We start from the raw sequence: 27,500 nt of genomic DNA on the forward strand, positions 1-27,500 counted from the left end.
AGATGGCTTTCATAATTATGTTGTTCCATCTGCAGATGTTTCAGGGGCCATTTTGAGCCTTTGCCAGGATGAATAGACAGAACATGAGACTGGATAAATGTGAAAATAAGCGCTTTCAGCAGCCACAGCCAAACATTTTGCCACTGTTGGGTTGTCGCAAAAGAATTGTTCAGCGATTTTCTCTGCTGATGCCATCAGATGGTATAAAATAAAACATGGCATTGATGGAATATTAAAACATGCTGTATGAAGACTTAACATTTTGTTTAATTTCAGGATCACTGTGTAAGCCCCATCTCATTTGAACACCTGAAATAAAACTAAATCCAGTCCAATTATAAAACAAGCCATTTGATTTAAATATGTTTTTGCTGTTGAATTTGATGAGGATTTGGTTTGAGTCATATACAGCTCTTCCTTTCTTTTTTTCTTTCTTCCTTTCTTTGACAGAAAGCAAACAGAGGTAGCAAAAAGAAGAAAACAAGTATCACTTCCAAAACGTAAATTGCTCTGCTTGGCACCGCTCTCTGGGCCTGATGATGAATGATGCTGGGTAGTGGACAATGGAGCGTTCAAGAGCAGCAGAACCGGAATTGCTTCATTATTCTTCTCCGGTTTGCATGGCGACGGTCCAATTGGAAGAGAACTCACATTAACCTGCTCATACCTGGGCCTCAGTAGTGCTGGTTCAGAATGTTGCCAAGGGATACGTACGTAGGTCACAGAGTTCCGAAAGAAGCTGATTGGCTCTTTACTTCCGTACCTCCCAAGTCACCAGACCTCCAACCTCTGATAGGGCTGTGGTGGTTACTTGGAAATGTCACAGATATTATGTTGTGACATTTCACTTTCTTTCCCAGTACATTTTTTGGCTACAGCAGTTAAAAGAAAACTTCAAAGGACCTTATGAAGTCACATTTCTCACTGCAATTCTTTCCAACAGAATGCTGGACATAAAATGTACAAGCTTAATTTAGCACATCTTCATCACATGTGACAGTGGGTTACCTGGATAAACCTGCTGACCTCTACAATAATATGACAGTTCTTTTGTTCTTCAAGAATAGGTGTGAGCCCTGGCGATTGCAGATCAACACCACACAGCTTGTTAAGCTGAATAGGTTCAATGGTGTTGATGTAAATGTCAACCTTATTTTCCACACACCGCGCTCTTCCGTCTTGTTGGTGCGTCTCTGAAATAATCTAGTAGTTTGGAAATGGATTGCACTCAGTTTTTCTTCTTTTCTTGTTGTTTTGTTTTTATTTTAACATTGCAGGGACTGACATGACAGACGTTTCGGCTGCACAGAGCCTTCTTCAGTGTCACCTGAATAAATGTCAACCTGAAATCTATTAAATGCTTTCTCACATGATCCTACTCTTTTGTCAATGTAAGTGATTTCATTAGGAAGAATGGCACAACCACTGTGAGTGGTTACGGCATCTTGGATTTGCAGGTTGTGGGTTTAAATCCCACACAACGTAGGGGGAATTTGGAAAACTAAAGTGGGAGAACAATCAAGTCTTTCTTGGCCACCCATCCAAATTAAGACATACTGGTTGTTATAGTGACTGTAAAACCATTTGTTTCTGTTCTGTTTAGATGAAACTGATATTTAAATGCAAAATGACTGATTGGTAAATGAAACATTGATTTTTAATTTCAAACAGAGGCCTAAAAAGCACATTTGCCATTTACGATTTATTGTGCCTTTTTATCGCTAGATGTCCCCTTTCAAAAAAGTCAAGGTGATTAGCCTTGGCATACTTAACTAATAATCCTAAATGCTGATGCTGTCTTGCAATCCACAATCTACTGAATCAGCTGGCAGGAATCAGGCTTGCACGAAATTCCGAATTGAATGAATTTCAATTCAAAGTAATGCCATAATATGAACACTAGGTGGTGTCATTACCTTGAATTTCTTTGAATTTAATGTACACCACCCATTGAAAGTAAATAGAACACCACCACCTAGTGTTCATATTATGGCATTACTTTGAATTGAAATTCTTTCAATTAGGAATTTCGTACAAGCCTGGCAGGAATACAGCAGTGAGAAGGAAAACAATGCAGGGTCAAGGAGTCGATCAAGTCATTAGTTTTCCTCCTGATGTGACGTCTCCCCCAAGTCTTCCTGTCTTTGCAGTGATCAATGGATCATCATTTATCCTCTCCACCGCAGGCCATATGGTTTACTTCACCCTCATGACAGTCAAAGTCTGGACTGGGGAAAAAACCCAAGATGGATGAGGAATGCCAGGTGTGGGCCAGAAATGTCTGGTGATCGCTATCTCACGCAGTGGCCATATTGACTTTTCTCAACAGTGTGCCAATTGTCACTTTAGGCATGGCAGAGGAGGCAAGAGGCCCCCTACGGAATTTACAGGAGATTAGGAAGAATTGTCACCTTCCTCTTGTCTCAACCAAGGAGGCAAATAACTGTATTATAGCATCACAGCTCAAGATCTGCATTGACATTATGACATCGACATCATTATCATTTCGGTGAATCATATAATTGAATTTAAACAACAAAAAGGCAAACAAGTCTGAGAAAAAAAGAACAACTGTTACCATACAGCTCTCCAAACAGCAAGATTTAGGCTATGGACCTGACAGAATCTAATGATATACTAGAGGTGCAAACAAACTCAAGAGGATAAAAGGAACACTATTGTCCACTGACAGTCAAAGTGTATCAGCAACACCATCATCAGCAAGGTTTGAGGCAATTGTGATGCCACTGAAATGAGTGAAGATGAAATAAGAAAAAAAAGGTTCAGGCAAAGTAGAAGGACACACATACACGCACATGCACACACACACACACACACACACACACACACACACACACACACACACACACACACACACACACACACACACACACACACACACACACACACACACACATACACCACCAACAACAACAACACCATAGCAGGCAAAGGATTGCTTGGAGGCCCAAGGGAGAGAGAACAAGAGGTGTAGCCTCTATGATTAGTTTAGGAGCTGAGGGAGGGCTGTCTGCCCCCTGTGGCACTCCACTTCAAATCCAGCCGACTCTACTCTACTCAGGCTGCTGCTCCACATGGAGACACACAGTAAATAACGTCCTGAATTGAGTGGCTTTGAGTGTGTGTGTGTGTGTGTGTGTGTGTGTGTGTGTGTGTGTGTGTGTGTGTGTGTGTGTGTGTGTGTGTGTGTGTGTGTGTGTGTGTGTGTGTGTGTGTGTGTGTGTGTGTGTGAATTGAGTGGCTTTGAGATGCAATCAGAGTAGAGGATGGTGAGAAAAGGGGATGTGTGTGGGTGTGCGTGTGTGTGTGTGTGTGTGTGTGTGTGTGTGTGTGTGTGTGTGTGTGTGTGTGTGTGTGTGTGTGTGTGTGTGTGTGTGTGTGTGTGTGTGTGTGTGTGCGCGTGCGTGCTTGCGTACGTGTGTTTGTCTGGGGAGCTGGTCAGTGTGTGTCTGTGTAGGTGTGTTTGGGTAGACAGATAGGTGATTGTTTAGGGTATTAATGTATTTTGGACACATGTACACACATAAAAGAACAGTATATACTGAACAAAAAAAAGACATACAATTCAGGATAAAATGGTAGCAATTTGAAGGGGATGCCTTCATCTCTCTCAAAATGTGGCACTGTGAAGAAAATAACAGACTAAGGGAGATGAAAGAGAAGTGATAAGATGGAGAAATAGCAGCAGGAATAAGAACATCAATTGTTCTCTTTAGGAGTCACATGGATGTCTGCCGAAATTGACACAGGCTATGGTACATCTTTTCTATCTCGCTGAAAATGGAATACACTGTGAACAAAAATGTAAGCTACTTGAAAATAGGTAAAACAAGAGGGTCAGTCACAATACCCTTCTGGACACTGCCAATAAATAAACACACACTTGGGATGGACCCAAATTTATAGAAAAACGCCCTGAATCAGCGTTTTGTGTGTGTGTGTGTGTGTGTGTGTGTGTGTGTGTGTGTGTGTGTGTGTGTGTGTGTGTGTGTGTGTGTGTGTGTGTGTGTGTGTGTGTGTGTGTGTGTGTGTGTGTGTGTGTGTGTGTTTTCAGTTAAACCCTACAGAATGAAACCTGCTCACGGGACTGCTTTTAAGTCACTTCATCATTCAAGAAATGTCAATACAATTATTGTCAGAGTAATGTAGTTACACATGTTTGGATCTGAGCTGACTGTTTGGGGGGCGAGTGTGTGTGTGTGTGTGTGTGTGTGTGTGTGTGTGTGTGTGTGTGTGTGTGTGTGTGTGTGTGTGTGTGTGTGTGTGTGTGTGTGTGTGTGTGTGTGTGTGTGTGTGTTACTCCTCCTACTCAAGCGAGTAGGTCGCTTTTCTGCTTTGCTCCTGCCTAACTTCAATTTCTTTACTTTCTTTTCACACTATATCTTGGATTTTATTTGCCATCAGTTATACACAGTTTTTAACAAGTTTAGAGAAGAACAACAGAGGATTTTATTCATACATACATTAGTGTTTTTCACAAGAGAACCTAGAAGTCAAAACAATTGCTGAGCTGAAACAATAACAAAATGCGACAACGACAGTCCAAAAAATGGATACTGCTGGAACAACGGATTTCTGCCCTGGAATCCTTACTGGGTGATCGCCTATCAAAGACTGAAGGAAGTCCTGAAACAGGTGCCGCAAATGCAAAAGCAGACCAACGACCGGCTGATGTGACATTTGTGACGCTGGACGAAACACCTGGCAAAAGCTTCGCAAAGCAAAATGTGAGTAGGCCTACTCACTATTGGGAAAGCAAAGGGGCTCGACCCAAAAAACAGAGATAAAATACTAACTTCAACACCAGTGCGGTCTGCTGCTGCCAGACCAACTTTTTCAGGGCAGCCCATAAAACTTCAAAATCGATTTGAGTGCCTTGAACAAGTGGAACCAGTTGCTCCCAGAATAAAAACTGAACGTACACCGCATTGGAATAACAAGAACAAAGTTAGACGGCAGCTGCCTGCCTCTCCTACAACACTTGTTGTTGGTGATCTGAGTGTGAAAAAATATCGGAAATGGAACTTTTAAAGTGTCCTGTCTGCCCCATGCATCCGTACGTGAGACCAAGGATAGTATCCCACAATTGGTGTCTGATCACAGATCTATTGATCGCCTTGTTGTTCACTGTGGGGCAGCGGATCTGTTCAAAGAGCAAATAATTGTCCGAAAGGATTTTAATGACTTATTTTCAACTCTAAAAGATCTGAAAATTCCATCCTTTATCAGCGGGCCCAATACCAGCACCCTGCTATCGCGATTTTGCGTTCTCCAGATTAAATTCTTTAAACACATGGCTGTCAAGGACATGCAGATCCAACGGTATCAGCTTTGTTGACAATTTCGACCGTTTCTGGAAACGCTCTGTACTATTAAAAAAAAAACAGTGCAGAACTGAGTTGGACCGGCGCCAAAGTGTTGACAGACCAGTTTGTTTACAGCATTGAGACCTTGGGCGCTGATAAGCGACCTGTATCTGTATCCACTCAGACACATGGGCATTTCAACAAGCCCTCTGTCCCTGCCAGTGTGCAAACTGAGCCACAGACTGGCGAAAGCAAAACACACAGATGACGTAGCTGCTCATGTGGAAAGAAACGACATGGACTGACCCACCAACACACAGGAACTCGCCACAAACTGAACCAGCTTTCGGAACAGCTGGAAGACCTGTCACAGAAACTGTCAGCAAACCGCTCGCTGGAGATCAAGTGTTTCACCTCCTTGTCGGACTGGCAAAGTGCCAATCGGCAATCACCAATTCCACCTCCCAGGTCTGCCAAAAAAAGCGACTGTCAACACAGGAAATAGGAAATGTGGTTTCCTCAAAACCAAACTCACCCCCCAGAATGTGGCGAAACGCAGCCACCAGCATCAAGCCCTGGCAACGGCGGCAAAATGCAATCACCAATGGAATCACAGCCTTCCCGGAACGACGAAACATCATCTCCATCTCTCTCAGACTGAGATTTCCAGCAACTATGGCGAGACTACTCCCCTTTGCCAGATCTACCTTTTCTACCCCCAGACATTCCTACCAAGCCTCCTATGCGGATATTTCTCAAGGTCAACCTCATTATACCCCAAAATCTGAAAGAATACTTCCATCCACGACTGCACCCAAAAAAGGCAGAGCCCCACCACCACCTGTCTGTGCTCTGGAGTACAATAGTATCAGTGATGATGACCTTGTTGAAAGCACAGTCTGATATCAACTGGGTCCCTACCCACATAGTAACAGCGGTTTTGAAAATAAGCAGATAAGGGGACCCGTGGACAATCTTATTCCAGTTCTAACAACCAAGCAAAGCCTCTTCAGGACACGTAGGCCTATACATTACCCCAAGAAGGCAAACATGGAATACCTCAGTGCTGTCCCAAAAAAACTCACTCAAAATACCACAGTGGAAATGCCTCCAATGCTCAATGTTAAATTAGCTTTACAGAATGCCAGGTCTCTAAGGAACAAGCCTTTTATTGTCAATGAGTTTATCTGTACCCACAACCTTGATTTTTTTATTTTTAACTGAAACACGGCTGGAAAAATCAACTAGTTCTATCACACTTATAGAAGCAACCCCGCCTCACTTTCATTTCATTAGTACAGAAAGGCAGAATAAACAGGGAGGGGGGATAGCAATTATTTTCAAGGCACTGTTTCAATGTCAAAAGACAGCACTAGGTGAATTTTCATCTTTTGAATACTTAGCTGCAGTTCTAAAATGTTCTTCCGACATACTGTTATTAACTATCTACAGACCTCCAAGACTTTCTGCACCACTCTTCTTAGAGGAATTTGGTGAGCTGTTGTCGAATGTTTGTGTGGAATATGATAACAGGCTACTTCAATTTTCACGTAAACGACTTAGAGAATGTCTATGCTAAGGAATTTTTAAGTCTTATTGACATTTTTAGCCTTACACAGCATGTAACAGGACCAACACACAACCAAGGTCACACTCTAGACCTAATAATAACAAAAGGCCTCAATGCTTGTGCTAGTGTCAAAGACTATGGCTTTTCTGACCATTACTGCATTTTTTTCTGATGTTTCTATGTACCCTCATGTTCAAAGGGAATCTGTTACAGTCAAAAAACGTATAATCAACTGTGAGACAGCCTCACTCTTTCAGCAAGCACTTTCAGAGATCCAAAGTCAAACTTCAGAGAATGCTGATGATCTCATGGTTAATTTTAATGCAAGGATGACCCTAAATTTATGGATGTTATTGCCCCCGAAAAAACAGAAACAAAACAGTGGACATAAAAAAAGCCCTTGGAGAATGAATCCCACAGTTATAGGGATAAAGCAAGAATGCAGGAGGGCTGAAAGACAGTGGCGTAAAATCCAAACTTGAAGTCCACTACCAAATCTATAAACACACACTCTCGAAATACAAACAAGAAATTTTCTAAAGCTAGACAATCTTTTTTCTCTGACATAATTAACAGAAATATTAATAATGCACGCGTTCCCTGTTTGGCACTGTGGAAAAGCTAGGCAAGGCCGCCAAATCAAATGCCCTCTGAGTTCCTCTCAGTCAGCAAATGCAATGAGTTTGCATCCTTTTTCAAAGGTAAGAATTGAAAAAATACGTACAACATACTCACACATGTGCAACCGACCCAGATTCGGACCAACTTGTTACGGTGAAGTTAAATTCCTAACCTCATGAGAAATTTTAATTTAGTTGATGTGGGACATTCTTAATAGAACGGTACAAAGTCTTAGCTCCTCTACATCTGACTTAGATATTTACCAACAGCCTTCTTCAAATCCTTACTTACACCTAATACCACCGATGTGTTTCAGATCATCAAAACACCTCATACAAAACAGGCATATTTCCCTAGGCTGTCTGAAAGAAGCAGTTGTGAAAACCCTTACTGAAAAAAGAACAACCTGGATGCACTGGTACCTAAACAACTATAGGCCCATATCCAATCTACCATTTATGGGTAAAATAATAGAGAAAATTGTTTTTAACCAATTAACTGCCTTTTTAATGTCTAATAGCTATTTTGATAAGTTTCAATCTGGTTTCCGTGCCTTCCACAGCACTGAAACAGCCCTCTTATCAAAGTTATGAATGACATAAGATTGAATTCTGATGCTGGCAAATCATCCGTCTTGGTAATTCTTGATTTGAGTGCTGCTTTCGATACAGTTAATCATTCTTATACTACTACAAGACTGGAACACTGGGTTGGTTTTACGGGCATAGTGATCGACTGGTTAAAATCGTACTTACAACAAAGAAGTTTTTTTTGTCGCCATCTGGAAGACATACTTCATCACCAATGTCTCTGGATTGTGGGGTCCCCAGGGGCTCCATTCTGGGACCACTACTGTTCAATCTGTATATGTTTGCCAACTGGGACACATTATCGAGCATTAACTCATTAAATTACCATAGCTATTGCGGCTTGATACCCAGCTCTACTTATCTATGTCCCCCAATGACTACACCCCCCTTGAATCACTCTATCATTGCATGGACCAAATTAACAAATGGATGTCTCACAATTTCCTTCCAGCTGAACACAAGAAAAAACTGAAGTAATTATATTTGGGAAAAGAGAGGAAGTAGAGACAAAAAGATTTGCTACTATCCTTGAAAACGAAGGGACTGAAACCAAGGGGAAACAGTTAAAAAATCTTGGGGTCCTCATTGACAGTGACCTAAATTTCAACAGTCACATGAAAGCTATTAAAAGTCTGCATTCTATCACATAAAAAAACGTTCTCTAAACTTTAGGGGGCCTGATGTATTAAACATGATCTGGGAGAAGCTAATACATGCCTTCATTTCTACGTAAAGTCGATTACTGTAAACAGTCTGTTTACTGGCCTCCCAAAATAGACAATATTAAACTAGCGTTCAACTGGTTTCAAAATGCAGCTGCAAGGGTTCTTACCAAAGGAACAAGGAAGTTTGACCACAATTACTCCAATTTTAATGATCGACTGCATTGGCTCCCAGTAAGCTACAGAATGGATTTTATTTTTAAGGCAATGCTTACTTGTATTTTAAATCATTAAATGGAATGTGGACCACATATCTACTGGATTATGTTTCAGCTGTTATGACACCGGCCAGGTCACTAAGGGTCAACGGAAGAGAGAGAATTTGCTTTGGCGTGATTCCAAAAGTCACAAAACAAAATTGTGGAGAGGGCAGCCTTTAGGCTTCCTATGCTTCAAAGCTTTGGAACCAGTCTTCCAGAGTGACGTAAAAAATGCACCCATAATTGATAGCTTTAAATCTAGACTCGAAGACAAAGCTGTTCTCAGATGCTGTTCTTAAATTATTGAATGAAAAGACGCGTAAAATAGAGAAAGTAAAATTAGCAAAATAATGAATTGTTTTCAAGGTTTTTATGTTTATTTATGTTTTTTTTATGATTTTTTATTTTTACCTTAGGTTTTATCTTACTGTTTTAAATGTTTTTTTTGGACTCTAATTCATTTCCCTGTTTTCCTTTCATTACATTTGTTAACTTTGTGAAGCACATTGAGTTGCACCTGTGTATGAAATGCGCTATATAAATAAACATTGCCCTTGCCTTGCCTTGTGTGTGTGTGTGTGTGTGTGTGTGTGTGAGTGTGTGTGTGTGTGTGTGTGTACTAATCCATAGATGCAGTGAAATTGCTGAGTGGAGCAAAAATGCTTTAGGCAGGCTACCACATTTTTGTTGTATATTTTTTCTAATGTTTTCCAACTTGGCAGTTTTCATGTCTTTGACATTTCAGTGAATATAAGAACAGTGGCCAAGGTCAACTATCACCACCTTCTACAATATGTGTAAAGATAGACAAATCAGAGAGAGATATGAAAAATTGCAGAGCACTGTTGTCAACAGAGATGATGCGGTATGCAGCCAATTCAAGCACTATCCAGGGTCAATGATAATGTTCTGCATAATGGGGTACCTATTAAATTCAGGGAAATTACATCAAGGTGGCTAACAGCTCACAGATGTTACATACAATATGAATACATTCAAGAGACAAAGTATGCACTGTGAGCCAGCACAGAGCTGCGATAATAGGCCATCTGTTACCATGTAGTTACATTGTAATAACAATGTAATTGGTGTGTATAAGGTGGTTGTCTAAGTGGGAACACCAAAGAAGCCATCATTAGCATAGTGATGCAAAGTGTAGAAGAAAAAAAAATCAGCTGTACTTTCGAACACGGTAAAGTTTTAAACCTTTTTAATATTTTAGCATTAAGTGGTCCAGACGCTATCATTAGCAGAGCCGTTAATAGAAACATGACCTTGCTCCTGTGATCGCTCATTGATTATGCTGATGGCTAATTATCTGATATGGCGTGTTTGATGTAAAAGGTCACCCTAAATGGCTAAGGAAGTGTTAGCAGAAGTGCTCTCTCAGCAGGATGAAAGGGCGGCCATTGCGGTCTTACAGTAAGCAGAATTACTTTGCGGCCTGAGCTTGCAGAGTATACTAAGGTGTGTGGTAGATTGTCTTTGTCTGTCTGTCTGTCTGTCTGTCTGTCTGTTTGCCTGTCTCTGTGTCTTTCTTTCTTTTTCAAATGCCGAATCATGTATTGGGTGCATTTATTGGAAGGACCAAATCACGATGGTGCAAATTTCTCTCTCTCTCTTTGTTGTGTGCAGTTTGTACTTGTGTGCAGTGGTGTGCTGTATCACAATGACAATGGGAGTTGGAGTTTGGAGTTGGCCTTTCACTTTCGGCTTTCACTTCCCCTACAGACTGGCCTGCCTTGTGTGAGGAAAGAAAGAAGCGATGAAAGTGGTCCAGGTGTCTGGGTGGACGTGAGCTGATTTATGATGCATTTCACTCCCCATCATCCAGCACAGACCTGCCAATTTCACCTGCCTGCCAACTTTACCTGCCTGCATTTTCTGTCTGTGTGCCTGTTTGGGTGGCAGCTCACTTAATGGTATTGGCAGATCTGCGTGAGGGAAACTAGGTTGCTTAATAATAAAATATGGATTTTCCCCCCTCCACTTTACCCCAAATGATGCAGCATTAGATGTCGGATTACGTCAATACTCCTGACTGGTCTTGCACAAGAATACACTCTGTGGGGGTGGGTGGTGGGCCATGATGGGGTTTGGCTATATGTGTGTGTGTGTGTGTGTGTGCTTGTGCGCATGCGTGCGTGGGTGCGTGCATGCGTGTGCGTGTGCGTGTGTGTTCATTGAAACTTTGGGCTTCATTACTGGTGGAGAGTGAGTGGAGGCTGGAGAATGCATTGCATACTGTAAGCACACACTAGGAAAATGCTGACTAGACAGTCTGGCAAGCATCCAAATGATGCTGATGTGTTCCCCTATATCTAACTCTTTCCCTCACGCCACCAGCTGTGCACCTACCCACCCCCACCTACTTACCCTCTTCCTATCACTTTCATCTCTTCCCCAATTGCTTCTTTCATCTTCTCCATTTCTTTCCATCCTTCATCCCTCCTTTTCTCCATCTCTCCATTTTAGACCCTTTTAAAGGTCCCTGTATGCCATCTGAGCACCATGCGGTAATTATGCTAAAAAATGCCATGAGCTAATCAAGATCAATGTGGTGAATGGAATTCATTTAAGCAATAGCATTGATCGAGGAACTGCCATCGTAAAAAATGAGAAGGGTCATGGTGAAGAAGCAGGCGCCACTGTGATGTAAATCAGTTTGGGATCAGAATATCCTTAAAGCAAAATGACAGGAAGTGAAAAAGTGTTAATTTAAGCCGGGCAAACACTGTGCAATATTTTCAGTTTTCATATTTTCTGCATGGGGAAATTTCGCAATTTAAAAGTTCATATCTCAAGACTCATGTCCTCACACTATATGAGCCGACGGTCGGATGCGAGCAGAATGGTCTGACTGTACGACACAACACGTGTACATGTGTAACTTGTAGATGTGTAGCGTAAAATCGGGTCGTAGCACTGCTTTAACTGTGCGATTTAGTCAAGAGGCACGACCAGGATTTCAAACAGTTTTGATTTTCTTGCGACCCTGCGAGTGCACGATCGTGAGGCGAAATCGCTTGTTGTTACCCCATGTACACTGCACAATGCAAGACTCACGATTGACCTGCGATTGAGCAAGAAAACGGCCCGACTCCCAAAAAGTCGTGCGAGTGCCAAATCGGGGCAAAATCGGGGCAAAAGTTGCACAGTGTAAGCCCAGCTTTAGGCTAGCCGATGTAGCATGTAAATTAATCAGACATTTGGTTTGTTTCCCCCAAAAAGGGGCGTCACACACATTCACGAGCATTCAGTTCATGAGTATATCTCCCATTAAAAATCCTACGAAAATATTGCTAAATAACAGGGGAGGTACGCAATTTAGCTGCATTGAGCATGCACAGCGCTAATATGACAAATAGAAGAAGGTAAAGACAAAAAAAGCACCCCGGTCGAGGAAGCAACTATTTAGGGCATCAAAAAAGATAAGAAGACAACACCACAACTGAGAGGGGAAACTGTTATGGAAGACACCTGATATGTGTATCTGACAGCTGAATCTTATGAGGCATCTGATTTTTGTTTTTGTAGTATCAAAACACTTTCCTTTTATTCATTTTCTTTTTTCTTTTCTTTTTACTTGCTTCCCATTCCCTTCTCTTTCTTGTATGTGAAAAGTGTTCTCACCAGGTTACATCATGTGATGACAGTGGGTAGATAAGGGCCCACTTCAAAAGGACTTCATAAATCTCTCGACTAGCTTTTAAAACCCTCGATGAAGCCCTTGGTCTGTAGCCTGGCGAGCCAAACCCCTACAGCAAAATGCTGTACAGGGGTCTGGGGGAGCTCGGAGAGAGTGTGGGCGGGATAAACGGTCGTCTATCAAAATGCCTTGGCACTCAACGCCACGCAATAGAATGGCGCAACCAATCACACTGAATCCCCACACAGTTCTGTGTAACATCAAAACTGTCTTTCAGAACGTACATAGGACACACCCCTTTTTGAAGTGACAACTTCGTGCCTTCATAAGAATGATCACCACAGCCACCAAAAAGAGTTTCCTAATAAATTATGTTTTCACTTACACAGTTCAAGAATGCCTCGTTTTCAACCACATGACCATCCTTGATCAAGCAGCGAAATGTTGAGAAATTTGGGGCTGGTTATATTTATGATTGTTTTCAACATGGCATGTTCGGTGAGCTAGCTAGCAGGATACCTCGCTAGCCCTGTGTTATTTGACAACAGGTTGGCTAGCCCGGTAGACTATGGTGTCATTCCCATCTATTTAGTAAGCTTCGTATAGACTTTCAAAGCTCCCAAATGCCTCATTTTTAATGACATAGGTCTCATTCAATCAGCTATTTCATTCTACACAATAGTGATCTGATAATAGCTTGTGACTATCCGGTTCTGTAAAATGCTCAAATTAGCTTACCGAGCTAACTTAAAACATCAATGATCAAATGGTAATATGTAGTGATTTATTTGTGTCAGATAAGTTCATGGTTTATTTTTACATCAACCCAAGGCATCCACGAAATGTATAATCATTGAGGCTTTTTTAAATAAGCAAAAACGTTCATGTTGTAAGCAACACGGACGGCCGCCATGCTTCTTCTTAGAAAGTTTTCTGTGGTCACTAGGTAGCCTGGCCCCCCCATCTCGCTCCTCATGATTTGATTGGCTCTCTCATCTTTGGATCAGCCTCGCAAAGCGACCAGGAATTACTAGACTACCCCCCGGGAGCAAAAACCCGAAAGTACCTGAACAAACAGTTTTCCTGAGGTAGTGTAGCAGAGCCGAAGGTGTTGCGTCACTGCGAGGGATAGAGCCTGGGTAGTATAGACCATGACATGGTCCTAATAGAAATCTTCAAATAGATCAGAGGAAGTTAAAGACAAAAAAAGTACACCGGTTGAGGAAGCAACTACTGAGACATCAAAAAAAGATAAGAAGACAAATGAAATATGAAAAAAACACCACAATTCAAGAGGAAACTATTATGGAAGACACCTGATGTGTGCCTCTGGCGGCTGAATCTGATAAGGCCTCTGATTTTTGTTTCTGATAGGATCAAAACACTTTCATTTCATTCATTTTCTTTTTTTTTTCTTTTTTCTTTTTTTTACTTGCTTCCCATCCATTCCCTTCTTGGATGTGAAAAGTGTTCTCACCAGGTTACATCATGCGATCGCAGTGGCTAGATAAGGGCCCACTTCAAAAGGACTTCATAAATCTCTCGACCAGCTTTTAAAACCCTTGATGAAGCACTGCCTCTGCTTTACTGTCTGTTTGAAAAGATAAATAAACTGTTTAAAAGAGATGCTTCACTGTGATAAGTAAAGAGGCAGGGAAGCGGTGAGAAGAGGACTTCAGTTTGGTGAAACGGCTCTCGGTGGTGTGTATGTGTGTGTGTGTGTGTGTGTGTGTGTGTGTGTGTGTGTGTGTGTGTGTGTGTGTGTGTGTGTGTGTGTGTGTGTGTGTGTGTGTGTGTGTGTGTGTGTGTGTGTGTGTGTGTGTGTGTCGGCTAGCATGCTGTAAATGAATGTGGAGCATCAGAGTTTCTGTTGTATTTACACTGTTACAATGATAAGCGTGTGATCAACAGTGATGGTGTTATTGATGTGAATTCAAATGTGTGCATTTTATCAGCAAGTGGAATGTGCATCACGGCTATTAGTGAAGCCATATCCATATATCCATACCTCGAAGTCACTTTGGGCACACTTAACTTGGCACCGGCGCCAATACTTAACTTGGCACCATACGTATGACAGTGTCGTAACGTAGTCATGCATGTGTCATAAACATTGTGTCAAGGCAGGGGTGTAGTTTTCATTTATCACTGCCTTGAGGATAAATGGGGGTGGTGTATGCAGACTGAATTTATCATTGTTGAATACTGAGGACATGACCTCTGTGTCCTCAATGGTAGTTACGACCATGTGTCAAGGTGATAAACATTTTATGACTTCATGATACAGACAGCCCCATCAATGTCAACTTTTCATGACCATAAAACGCTAATGATATTGCCATTGTGTTTATGACTTGTCCATGATTTTGTCATGACATGGTTTTGACACTATTTTGACACTGTTATGTCACAAGTATGATGCCAGTGTCAAGTGTAACCGTCCCTTTTTATGTTTGTTCAAGTCTACTTCTGCGTCTCAACTATCTCTGTGCTTTCCTTGCAGCATCCTGCTTGTATTCCGTGTTTTGTTTTTTTAATCTCCATGAATGAATTTGTTTAATGCCAATTCCACTATTAGCATTGCTCCCCTGCCTTCCTTCATGAACTCAAGCAGGCGGGTAGGCACGGATGTGGAAACCAGCTTTGACCTATGGCAACATCATATTTTGCATGAAACGTATGCATGTGCTATGACTAGCAGCCAGTTTTGCTATATTTACTGCACTCTCCACATTGAAAAAAAACCCTGAATTAAATGGCTTAGCAAATGCTAACCGAGGCAAAAAAAGGCGTTATATAACAGAAAATAATTATATAATGCATAAATTATTCCCTTGTGCTTCTGTGTCTCAAAGCAGTCTCGAGGTAATGGAGGAACTGCAAGGGAATGCTGAGTTTGACTTACAGCTGAGGCGGACTTCTCATTAGGCAAACCTAGGCAAATGCCGAGGGCCCCGACCAAATCTGCCCTCCATAGGGCCCCCCAACTGTCACACCAGTCACGGTAACCACACAATATGTAAGCCTAACCTTAATTTGTCACTTATTTAAAGTGATCAAAGATACATATATACGAGACAAAACATTAAAATAGCACCTTCATGCCAATTGATAAGATGCTTAAATAATGACTTTTGAGGGCCCCATGGTTATATTTTACCTAGGGCCCCCAAATGGTTAGATCCGCCCCTGCCTTAGAGACATGTGCTGACTCAACTGGGGAGACACATAGTGGAGTTTAGAGCTGCACACCTTTTCCTCAACTTCCACCTCACCTGGAACACAAAAGCACACCCAGTCATAACGGACATACTACAGGCTGTACATCGCACAGACTGCACAACACACACTCACCTATACAGTCACATACGTACGAGACAGAGAGAGAGGGGGGGACGGACAGATAGATCGATCGATCGATCGATCGATCGATCGATCGATCGATCGATCGATCGATAGATAGATAGATAGATAGATAGATAGATAGATAGATAGCTAAGGCTACTCTGGAGAGGGGAGGTAATGGGGTGCTACCTGCTAATGTCAGACATGATACTCTCATGATTATTTCCTTTTCTGACTGGCTTTAGCCAAGTCACACACTTTGTATTGTTTAACCCATTGACGCTGCATGCTGCATATACGCCAAAATGGGTTTAAAAACATATTGGGAAGAATACCACACTGGCCTTTAACCCTATAAAATGTGTGTACATATACAGTAGGGGTTTGGGTTTGTGATTGTGTAAGGTGTGTTTGCGTGCATGCACACCAGGGGTGGAACTTCATTTTTTCCCCACCAGTCACTGTGGCATGTAGATTTTAAAATCTACCAGTCACTCGCTATTTTTACCACTAAAAGTGAAATGGTGGACGTGTCCTGCGACAGAGGTGGCGCTGGGTTGAAAAGTGTATCCGTCAGCCCTGAAATTGACCCGTTCTTGGCGGGTGGACGGGTGCTTATTTCCAACCCTGATGCACACACACAGATGTGTCTGCATTAATATGTGTGTGTGTTTGTGTCTGTTCTCGTTTCCTGTGTAACTCACATTACTCACTCAGAATGGAGTCAAGTTAGACACGTCTCCTATTGTTGGAAGCGAGTACAACAGGGCAGTGGCCTTCAAATCCATAATGTAGTCCTGCACACACTGCCAACTCCTGAGCAATGAAATGAAACCTTGAATTTCATTTCCACAGAAATGTCTAAATGGGGGTGGTAAGTCCATTCATAGTGGATTTGCCTACCATTCAAATCTGCAGTCAGTCGTGCCAGGCTATTTCAGTTTGTATCTGTCAGGCTTCTCGTTTCCTTTTTTGTAACATTGTAGACTCACAGGCACGTTTTTAATCAATTGACAGGACATATTCAGCAATACGAGATAGGATGTCATTCCGACTTGTAAATGAATGGAATTAAATTGAATTGAAGAAACATTGTGTCGAAGTCTGTCATTGACGATTGACTACAGTGTAAGGCCTTGGTCTGTACATAGTCAATGCTATCTTGAAATTGACTGCTACGTAGCAACTAACTTCCTCCTCTCTTAACCCCTTAGCGCAGCACTATGGGTCTCTGTAATGTCATAACAAAATTGTTATGATGTAGTTAAGCATTTTCAGCAAGTGAATGGGGTCGCCGGCGACCCCTGCTGCAGTAAGACGGTCTGCACAAGTCACACGGACGTTAATGTGTCAATAAAAACTGTTTCAGATGGACTGGAAAGTATAGCATATTCATTCATCACTACCTTGAGGATAAATGGGGGTGGCGTATACAGAAGAAAGCGAAAGCGAAAGCCCATTGGGAAACTCCAACTCCCATTGTCATTGTGACACAGCACTCCACAGCACACAAGTGAACACTGCACACTGCACACAACGAAATTGCATTTATGCCTCACCCGTGCAAGGGGGCAGCCCTCAGTGGCGCCCCATGGGGAGCAGTGCGGTGGGACGGTACCATGCTCAGGGTACCTCAGTCATGGAGGAGGATGGGGGAGAGCACTGGTTGATTACTCCCCCCACCAACCTGGCGGGTCGGGAGTCGAACCGGCAACCTCTGGGATGCAAGTCTGACGCCCTAACCGCTCACCCATGACTGCCCAAACTGAATACAGACTCGATTTTTATCATAGATAATTTTTACATTACTGAAAAAAAATACAGAGGACAAGATCTCTGTGTCCTCAATGGTAGTTATGACCATGCATTAAAGATATGCTTATATTCTGCCCTTCAAGATCAAGGTGCATTAAAAAGCTTAATTTCTGCAGGCCAAGCTGCTCCATATCAGTTGGTTGGAGAGAACATATTTCCTGCTCCTGACATAACCACATTGTGCTTTTCAAGACATTACCAAGACTTAGGTGTAGACTTAGACTTATTTATTGTCCATTAAACTTGCATGAAATGGAAATTTTGCTGACCAAGCATGGCCTATGAGTGCCATTAGTGAAGGGACACTGACTGGACTCATCAAGCAGTCAATAGGTTTTAATCTACTAGTCCAGATTACACCGTAAAAATACGTTAAAGAGTCAAAGTAATGGTTTGTTCAGCAGAAATCCCATTGCAAACCCAGTCAATACTAATAAACACCATGATTATGGACATCATCCCCGGAGACTCCTCATCACACCTAATAATCACACCGCCGTGGATAGAATGTAACCAGGGCCGCACATTTTGAACTATCATAGTCTACTGTGGAGAAAGTGAATGTAACCAGGGTCGCGTAGTTTGAACTCACCATCATTCTATTCCATTGTTCTATGCTGGACTAGCCTTCGGCTTTGTGCCTATGGCCGAACCACACCAGGGAGGATGTCAGTGCACATCATCCCTCCCACTCGGGTCATATTGCTTAAAAAGTGTTAGTCCAGTGCTCCGTCTCTACACAACTCTTGTTGCTTGTCCAATGTTTCCTTAATGACTGATTACCGACTGATAATCACTGTCTTTACAATGATCAATAATCTGGAAATTTGCTATCAGTACTTTTTCAATGTTCAGCTATCCTCACATGAAATTCGATAAATGATTGAATTTTGTTTCTGTTTTTAGAATCGGCCATTAAAGGCCAAACAATTTAATGGTCCTGTGTGTGTGTGTGTGTACGTGTGTGTACGTGTGTGTGTGTGTGTGTGTGTGTGTTTCTGTGTCTTTCTTTCTAATTCTGTGGTGAAAATTACTTGTATACCTTTACAACATACTGTGGCTGAAAGTATCTCTCTCTCTCATGCTTTCTCTATTATTCACTAAATGATGCCGCTGTAGAAAGGAAGCCAATGAATCAACATGCCAAGGTATTGACAAAAACAACAACAGCAATGTTTGGAAAGACCAGCGGTATTTGATGAGGCCAAAGAAAGTGAAGAGAGAAATAAACTTAAAAAAAGACAAAAAAAAGTCTGCATAGCTTGGCAAAATCGACGGATTACTTGATAATGCCTTGGAAATCTGTGGCATTACGGAGGCCAGTGAATTCAAATGTCTCTCCCTACCTTGTGTCCCCCAGATGTGTCTAGGGCAGGCCTGCAGGTCATTACTCATCCCTGAGATAAACATTAACGATGGCAGGAGAGAGAGAGAGAGAGAGAGAGAGAGAGAGAGAGAGAGAGAGAGAGAGAGAAGGAGTGAGGGAGAGAGAGAGAGAGAAAGAGAGAGAGAATTAAAACAGATAGGAAGAGTGAAACAGAAACAGTGAGAAATTTCTTTGAATTAAGGCAACTACATATGAGAAGTAAAGGTAACATCTATTTGACGTTGGCGTCATAAGTATGACATACAGATGGTGTAACTTCAATCTGCTCATTACCGTGCCGTGCCGCGGCAGCGCACCGTGATCATTACACCCTGTGGCCATTCGGAATGCGGGGGGCAGTATAGCACTGCTTTTGCAGAGCAGCGTCTGTCTGTGCTTGCGCGTCTGTCTGTGCTTCCGTGCTTGTCCACCCCCCAGTTTTAGTAGTAGTAGAAATACAGTCAGCAAATTGCATGTTTTATTTAGCATTGGGCATTTGATAATAACACAAGTGTGAGCCCTAAACAAGACCACCATGTGAATTTAAACTCGACTTTTTTTCTGTCTTGCATTCACCGTCTCCCAATCCGTCCCTAACTTATTTCGGCACTATTCAAGTCAGGAACGGGTATCCTCAGGATACAGAGTTTGCATACCTACAATTTGAACCGGTAAAGACAATTAAAACTGAGTCAATCAGACAGGAACACAATTGAAATTAAGTGTGTCCCGTAACACCAGCATGAGAGAGATCGAATTTTAAATTTGGCGACGACATTCTGTCTTCAAAACTGGCATCGGCCGCTTCCAATTTAGGACCACCATTAGGCCTATTCAACCGTTTCCACAACCTCACTGATCACAGTTGCTTCATCTTTAACGTCAGGGCTAAGAATAACGAAAATAGCAAAACAGAGTAGGCTAAACCGTAATGGAGAGACTAAGGAGACATAAAATCAAGCGGCGGAGTTCGGACCATTAGGAGTGGACCGATGTCGCTTGCTTTGTGTAGCCCTATCAAGCAAGCCTGTCTCATTTATGCGATGAGCACAAAAAACACAAATTGAACCACTCGTATAGTGTGAGTCAAACAGACATGAACAACATTGTAGCCTAATGAAGTAGTGCCCCATTACGTCAGCATGAGAGATGTGATTTTACATTTGGCGACGACATTCTGTCTTTAAAACTGGCACATGCTGCTTCCCCTATTGCAGGCTATTACCTGATCTACACTGTCGTTACCACAAAAAACAAGGTAGCACAACTTAATATTACTAGCGTATAGGCTAGGCCTATATCTGGTAAGTAGTAGGTTGAAGACGGGGGTATTATTGGTGTACTGCTTTTTTTGCGAAGCAGAGTAATCGGCTTCAGTGTAGCTCATTGTACGTTGATCCCTCCCTCGGTTTTAGTAGGCTACAAGTGGAAAGAGTCAGCCTGTGCGTTGCAACATTGCGTGATCCCTAAACAAGACCGCCAGTCGACGGTGTTTTGTTTTTATTATTCTGTCCTGCATTCACCGTCTCAATTCCGCTCCTAACTTATAGGCCTAAGTGATGACTGTTAATTATTTCTGCCTATTCAAGTCAGGAACGGATAGGCCTATCCTCATGATAGCATATCGGACTAATAGGTTGAAGACGGGGTTTTTTTTATTGGTGCTTGTGAACATTTCATCCTTTCAATGCGCTGTTGTGCGCGATCGACGGGATTCCGGTTAACTGGGGATGTGATTGACTGCACACGTGACAAGACATCTGTTACACCAGGTGTGGCTAATCATCAGTGATTAGGACTGCAAATTCAGTTGCTTCGGTGGAGATTCGAACCAACAATATGACTGGGGAACTATGCCTCCTTCGAAGGCTGGATAACCTGTCGCGCCACGACATGTCACAAAAGGCTGGGCAGTGAGTCCCGTGCACTTCGCTGCACTGCTGTAACCCACCCCCTCCCACACAGACAAACATTCCTGTTCTGAAAAGTTCAACACGTTCTAAACATTTTAGTCGATTTGCATTAAGTTTTCGAGCAGACACTTGTCCACGGTGACGCAACATCGAAAGAGAAAAGCAGAGACTGTTCACAAATAGCCTAACTGAATAAAGATTTCATATTAAACAAAAACACAGCATTTGTATGAAAATGTGCTGGGTGACCACACTGCCTATGCCTATCCAGATGCAAGTACAACAATGAGAAAGAGAGGGAGAGGCGGAGAGAGAGAGAGCGATTAGCGGCGTAGCCTATCTCTCTCTGTGTGTGTAGTGTGTGTGTGTGTGTGTGTGTGTGTGTGTGTCGGGGAACATTTGAAGTGAAAAAATAACCCTCCCCCACTTCAGCATCATGTTGGTGGTAATACAAGTCAATCCTTGTTTACCCGATCTTGTAGCCTAGTATTCATGAAGTTCATAAAGCCATAATATCGGTAGCCTATTATAGGCCTAGGCTAAGATATCAAAAATCCCTCCGCAAATTTCTGCATTGCCTGAGTTCATAGGCTAAAACAACTTTATTTAGGCCTGACTTATTTAGCATTATTTAGGCCTATTATCGTATTTAGGCTTTAACGTAGGCCTATTTTACAAAATATCCAAAGAAGGAAAAGAAAAGACAGACAAGTTGAGGCTTACTGATCGTAGCCTATTACAGCAAATCGAACATGCGCTTTATGAACACACTAGCCTGAGGGCAAACATCTTCTTGCTACGATTGAGATAACCAGGCCATGCCAGGAATTCAACTATACCTGGGCACACACTAAAATAGACTACTGACAGACTACAATTGCTTGGATCTTCAGTGGGTTTCGTGGGTCCGGGGGGATGGGTGGTGATGGCACGCTTGATGTATTTTTTTCCCCACCCCTGCGTGCATGCACGCGGACACACAGGGTCGGGACATTCACCCAATACCATGAGCAAATGACTGAGTGCGGCTAAATATGCCTGTTGCATAGCGTAGCCTAATTATTCACACATCACGTCAAGTCACAAATTAGTAGTCTCTTGCAGTTGACCTATGCCAAATTAACGTCCTTCCTGCAGGCTGCACTAATTCAAACAGGTAGAGAAGTCGGCTTAGCCTATAGCCAAAGTCTATAAAATGTAGCCTATTTTTTGTAATTTCCAATTATCTGGGCTATGCTTAGTTGCATCATAGTCATCTCAAGTGCTCCCATTAAAACACGGCTGGGGTGTTACACCCAGAAGGCTAGGCTATATTTTAATGGGTTTACGCGCGTCATCTAACTGTGGTCAGGCCAGGTGCTATTACGAGAGGAAAACTATAGCACGTTGGCAAACATTAAAGTCAGTTTAAGCCATGCATATGATGAACCAGTTTTCTTGTTTGAAAAAACAAACTTCCCGGTGCGCAGGGTGCATGCATTTCTGACTGACCCAGATGAAATCGCATGCACGGAACTCCATGATTACACTCTTAAAAAAGATTGGTTAAAATAAACAAAAAATTAGTAGTTTTTAACCGATCTGTTCGATTAATATGTGTCCGAGAAAAATATTAGTCAAAATAACCGATTAGACTTTAGTTAAAATTTCAACCAATCTAGATCGGTTAAAAAACTAACCAATTCCAAATCGGTTGTTTTGACCAATAGATAACCAATCTTTATAAGTCAAAAATGTACCAATCCCCCAATGGTTGTTTTGACCAATTTGTTCGATTAATATGTGTCCGACACAGATATTGGTTAAAATTTTAACCGATTTGCTTGGTTAGATGGACACTGCAATTACTTCACTCCAAATTAACAGTTTCAAACCTATATCAATCATAACCAATAACCAAGATTTGAGTTTGTTTTCACAAAGTTTATTAACAATTTAATTTCAAAAGGCTTTAAAGCACTGATCTGAAAGGATGGGGATACAGTAACTTACAGCAATCTGTTCCTTCCCAACACTGATGATGGTAAAGTTGTGTGGACACAACAAAAAGACAGGCTGGTATTAAAAAAAAGAAAAATCAAAAGCAGAGGTAACATTTTATGCTTGGTGAGCCGTTTTCAACGAAAATTCAAATTACAAATGCATGCATATCCTGTGACTATTACTTACTTACAAAACGTTAAGGTTGTGCTTGACAACCGGAGAAAACCTCAGAGTCAACATGATCACTTTAAGTTATATTCAAAGAACAGTACATTTTTGCAAAACAAGGAGGCAAGTATCACTTAGAATGGCATACAATGCTGTTTCTCCAGTACCAGGTAAATTACCTGAATTTGCATAGGATGTAGTCTGCATGTCAGTGGAATCAGAAGTAATTAAAATACACATGGTGTGGAGTGGTGGTGTCTGCGTAGATGTTTAAAAAAATGTCCAGTGACTACAGAGCAACTTGAAGTGAGAAATGTTCCAGTACCTTGGCCCACTTGTTGGTTGAGATGGTTATATCGTACACATATTCAAAAGAGGCAAAAACAGAGTTAAACTGTGGTGGATATGCCAAGTTACACACCCAGTAGAGCATGAAAAGCTTGTCACTGCGCAAGTCAGGCAATCAGCAACAGGAATGGTTACGTTGTCATCCATGGCAGTGATGACACTGCCGTGTCAAACTCTCGCCTCCTAGTAGTGGGGTCCTTGAAACCTTCTCAGTGTCAGTGCCGAGGGATGCAAAGTTGGTTCCAGTCTGAAAGAATTTTTAAGATTTGAGAGAGAGAGAGATACATCAATGGTGCTTAGCCCCATAATGCACGCCATACCATCTGAAACATGCTGTAATAGTCATTGAAAGGTTAATTACCATAGTACTACTCTACTATGACATAACACAGGGCCTTTAGTAATGCACTGCGACTCAGTAATTGCCATTCTGGTAACCACAAAATTTATAACGCCCTGTTTTAACAGGTTATATAGAAAGCTTTACTCTACTGAGTGAACGGTATAAATCATGCAGTATCAGGAAGCTTAATTAACACCAAGTATAGCCAAAATCAACAATGCACACAACTATATCGTGACTTGTTCTTTCTAAATAAAGGTTAAAAAAATGTCTGGCAGACGTACCAAACTTGGCATCTCCAGAAAGCGTGGAAATTTCTCAAAGATGTCACGCATGGAGGGGGAGTCCTCAGCGATCCTGAAAAATACAACAAATTGAGAAAATGTAACCCAAATACTCCAATCAATGAAACGGTGGGCTCAGTGTCATAGGCCTAACAGCAGAAGGCACCAAGGGTGCGTTTGTAAACTGCCGCTCTGAGCACACAACAATTGGTAATGTCATGTATGAGCAGTGGTGGACAAAGTAAAAGTAAAATAAAAAAAGAAACACGGTTTCTTTCCAACACAGGTAACTTATCTGAGTAAAAAGTAGACCAATGTACTTGTCTTACGATGAGCTGATTCTGCACAGGTTGGATTGAGTTTGTGGTGGGTTCTTGTTAGGTTTTTATTGTTTTTCAGTAATAACACAGTCTTTCTCAATAGGTAGGTATACTGGAGCAAACGGTGTAACAGCTATGTAATATCATGTGCTACTGTTGTAATTACACCACAAACGTACTTTTACTTTGTCCACCACTGTGTACGAGTGTGTTATTCAGACTGTTAGATAGTAGACATTTGAAACACACATTTGGTGCAGATTTATTAAAATTTGCTTACCGGTACATTTAGAAACTGTTTTTTTTTCAGTATTTTTAGACATGGTGCTACAAAGGGGATCAATGTACTGTAACCAGGCAGCTGCCATCCTTAACCCCTTAGTGCAGCGTTAAGGCTCTATGTAATGTCATAGCAATGTTGTTATGATGTATTTAAGCATTTTCAGCAAGTGAATAGGGCCTATCCTCTCAAAATAACACACAAGATGAACAGGATGCATCTCTGATTAACAGTGTGTGGTTCAAACTGTTAAGACATTTGAAACACACATACATGTGGTGTACATTTGTGAATGGTTGCTAACCTTTAGAAATTCTGTCAATGTTCAGAAGCATTTGCAGACATGGTCCAGGGGGCTCAAGTACGACCAGAGAGCAACCATCCAGCAATAAGGATATCTTCTCAGCTGCACACAACATTAACACACAACACACAACATTAATTTGCATCTCATATTGACAGCATGAAATACATAGCATGTTTAGCACTTTGACTTTTATAAAATACATGGATTGGTTTTGTGTGAATTCATGAACTTAAACTCACCTCTTGCAACAGTGTTTATTTTCTCTGAGGTACACCACACCAGAGGAATCACTCAGTGTAATCAGACAGCTTCCATGTAGGATCCTTCAGTAATATTCTCAGTCATCTGCAAAGCATGACAGCACAAAACATGAACATGATTATGCATTTATAGGCCTAATTATTACAAGAAAATAATGAAAAATGATAACACCGTCACCACCACGACACAATATGATGATGAATAGGCCTAGAGTATTAAACATCTAAAAGATACATGTCTGTATACATGTAAAATGTTTTTGTTTGTTTGTTTGTTTTATATCATTGATCATTTTCCCAGACGGATTGACAACAGATGGCTCAAAGAATTCAGTGTGCTAAACTGGAGGGCAAAAAGAGCAGATTATCTATCTTTCTGGATATTTTACTCATCACTTGAAATTAAATCTAAATCTAAATCTAATCTAAGATGTCACGCATAGAGGAGGAGTCCTCAACGATCCTGGAAAATACAACAAATTGACAAAATGTAACCCAAATACTCCAATCAATGAAACGGTGGGCTCAGTGTCATTGGCCTAACAGCAGAAGGCACTAAGGGTGCGTTTGTAAACTGCCGCTCCGAGCACATAACATATTGGTCATGTCATGTATGAGTGTGTTATTCAGACTATTAGATAGTAGACATTTGAAACACACATTTGGTGCAGAGTTATAAAAAAATGCTTACATTTACAAACTGATTTTTCTCAGCATTTTTAGACATGGTGCTACAAAGGGGATCAATGTACTGTAACCAGGCAGCTGCCATTATTCCTTAACTATCCTCTCAAAATAACACACGGCATGAACAGGACGCATCTGAACTTCATTTTCCCACACGGATTGACACCAGATGGCTCAAAGAATTCAGTGTGCTAAGCTAGAGGGCAAAAAGAACAGATTATATATCTTTCTGGATATTTTACTCATCACTTGAAATGAAATCTGATGCATAGCCCACTTGTTAAGACCTCTAAAATCACTAGGCCTACTAGTACCGGTAGATCCAAAAAGAATGGGCAAAGAAATCTAAATATTTATTGCAGTAACCATACAAATTAAGCATCTTTGATCAAGCCAAAAATTAAGCACCCTACACATCTGGGTGTTTCTGGGCTCATTATTTTAGGAGAAATCTGTCAAATGGGTAATGCCTATTTATTGAAAAGAACACGATCTGATGGCTGACAGTGGTTTCTCTCTGAACAGAGAGAACAGCCCACAGAGTTGGCAGTAACAGAATGGGACAAAACAGCACACTGTGTGCACAACAACAAGTTCAGAATCAGTTTACTTACTCACTTCCTTTACACAACGAACAGGGAAAGGCACATGTGTTAAAACATACTTCAGAGCAAGTGTATAGTCAAAATGAGTTTGTTTCTAACAATAAAAATCAGGCATAAATTGTGGCTACTTCAAGCTTCTGAGTCAGCTAAAAGATAAGCTGATGTTGCTAACGAACTTCTAGCTAGCTCTTCTCTCTGGTATTTGTGTTTTACTTTGGCTCAAGTACATTAACTGGATATCTTCAGAGCATAATTATACTCAAAGGGAGTTCGTTTCTAACAAAAAAAAGACTTTAGCTAGCTAATGTTGCTAGCGGACAAGAGATTCATTATTCAGTTTGGCTAGCTCTAATGTTGCTAGCGGACATTTAGCTAGCTCTTAACTTTGGCGCCAACATGCCAAGTTAGTGTTGTAACTTCAGAACAACATTATATTCAAAATGTGTTCGTTTCTAACAAGAAACCAATATTCAGTTATAAATACATCGGGCTATTTCAAACATCCCTCAACAAAGGCAACATGATTTAACCGTAATAGCTAATTGTTGCTAGCGAACCACCTCATCATGCAGCGCTAGCTCTTTCAGGTGAAGAGGCCGGCGCAAACAATCTCTGGCCGCTGGGGAAGCACTCCCTTCGGCCCTCCTCCAGAAACCACTGATAGCTATGTTGCTAGCGGACATTTAGCTAGGTCTTGACTCTGACATGGGTGTTTTGGCACCACTGGACAAGTTTTATAGCTCTTTCGGAGCAAATCTATATTGTAAATTTCGTAGAGTTTGTTTCTAACAAAACAC

The 27,500-nt window shown here is 41.5% G+C and overlaps 1 protein-coding gene and 1 long non-coding RNA gene across 2 annotated transcripts in view; one reads left to right on the top strand and one right to left on the bottom strand.

Annotated features, from left to right (window-relative positions):
• The window catches only part of LOC134446435 (VPS10 domain-containing receptor SorCS1-like), a 549,670-nt gene that overhangs the window by 140,453 nt on the left and 381,717 nt on the right, over positions 1-27,500 (top strand). The window lies entirely within an intron of this gene.
• LOC134468039 (uncharacterized) lies at positions 23,027-25,629 on the bottom strand. The gene is made up of 4 exons (XR_010038792.1): positions 25,391-25,629; positions 25,149-25,250; positions 24,245-24,317; positions 23,027-23,864 (listed from the first exon to the last, which is right to left on the bottom strand). It is a non-coding gene; the product is annotated as an uncharacterized LOC134468039 (long non-coding RNA).

Source organism: Engraulis encrasicolus, chromosome 1, assembly GCF_034702125.1.
Source record: "Engraulis encrasicolus isolate BLACKSEA-1 chromosome 1, IST_EnEncr_1.0, whole genome shotgun sequence".
Taxonomy (NCBI): Eukaryota; Metazoa; Chordata; class Actinopteri; order Clupeiformes; family Engraulidae; genus Engraulis; species Engraulis encrasicolus.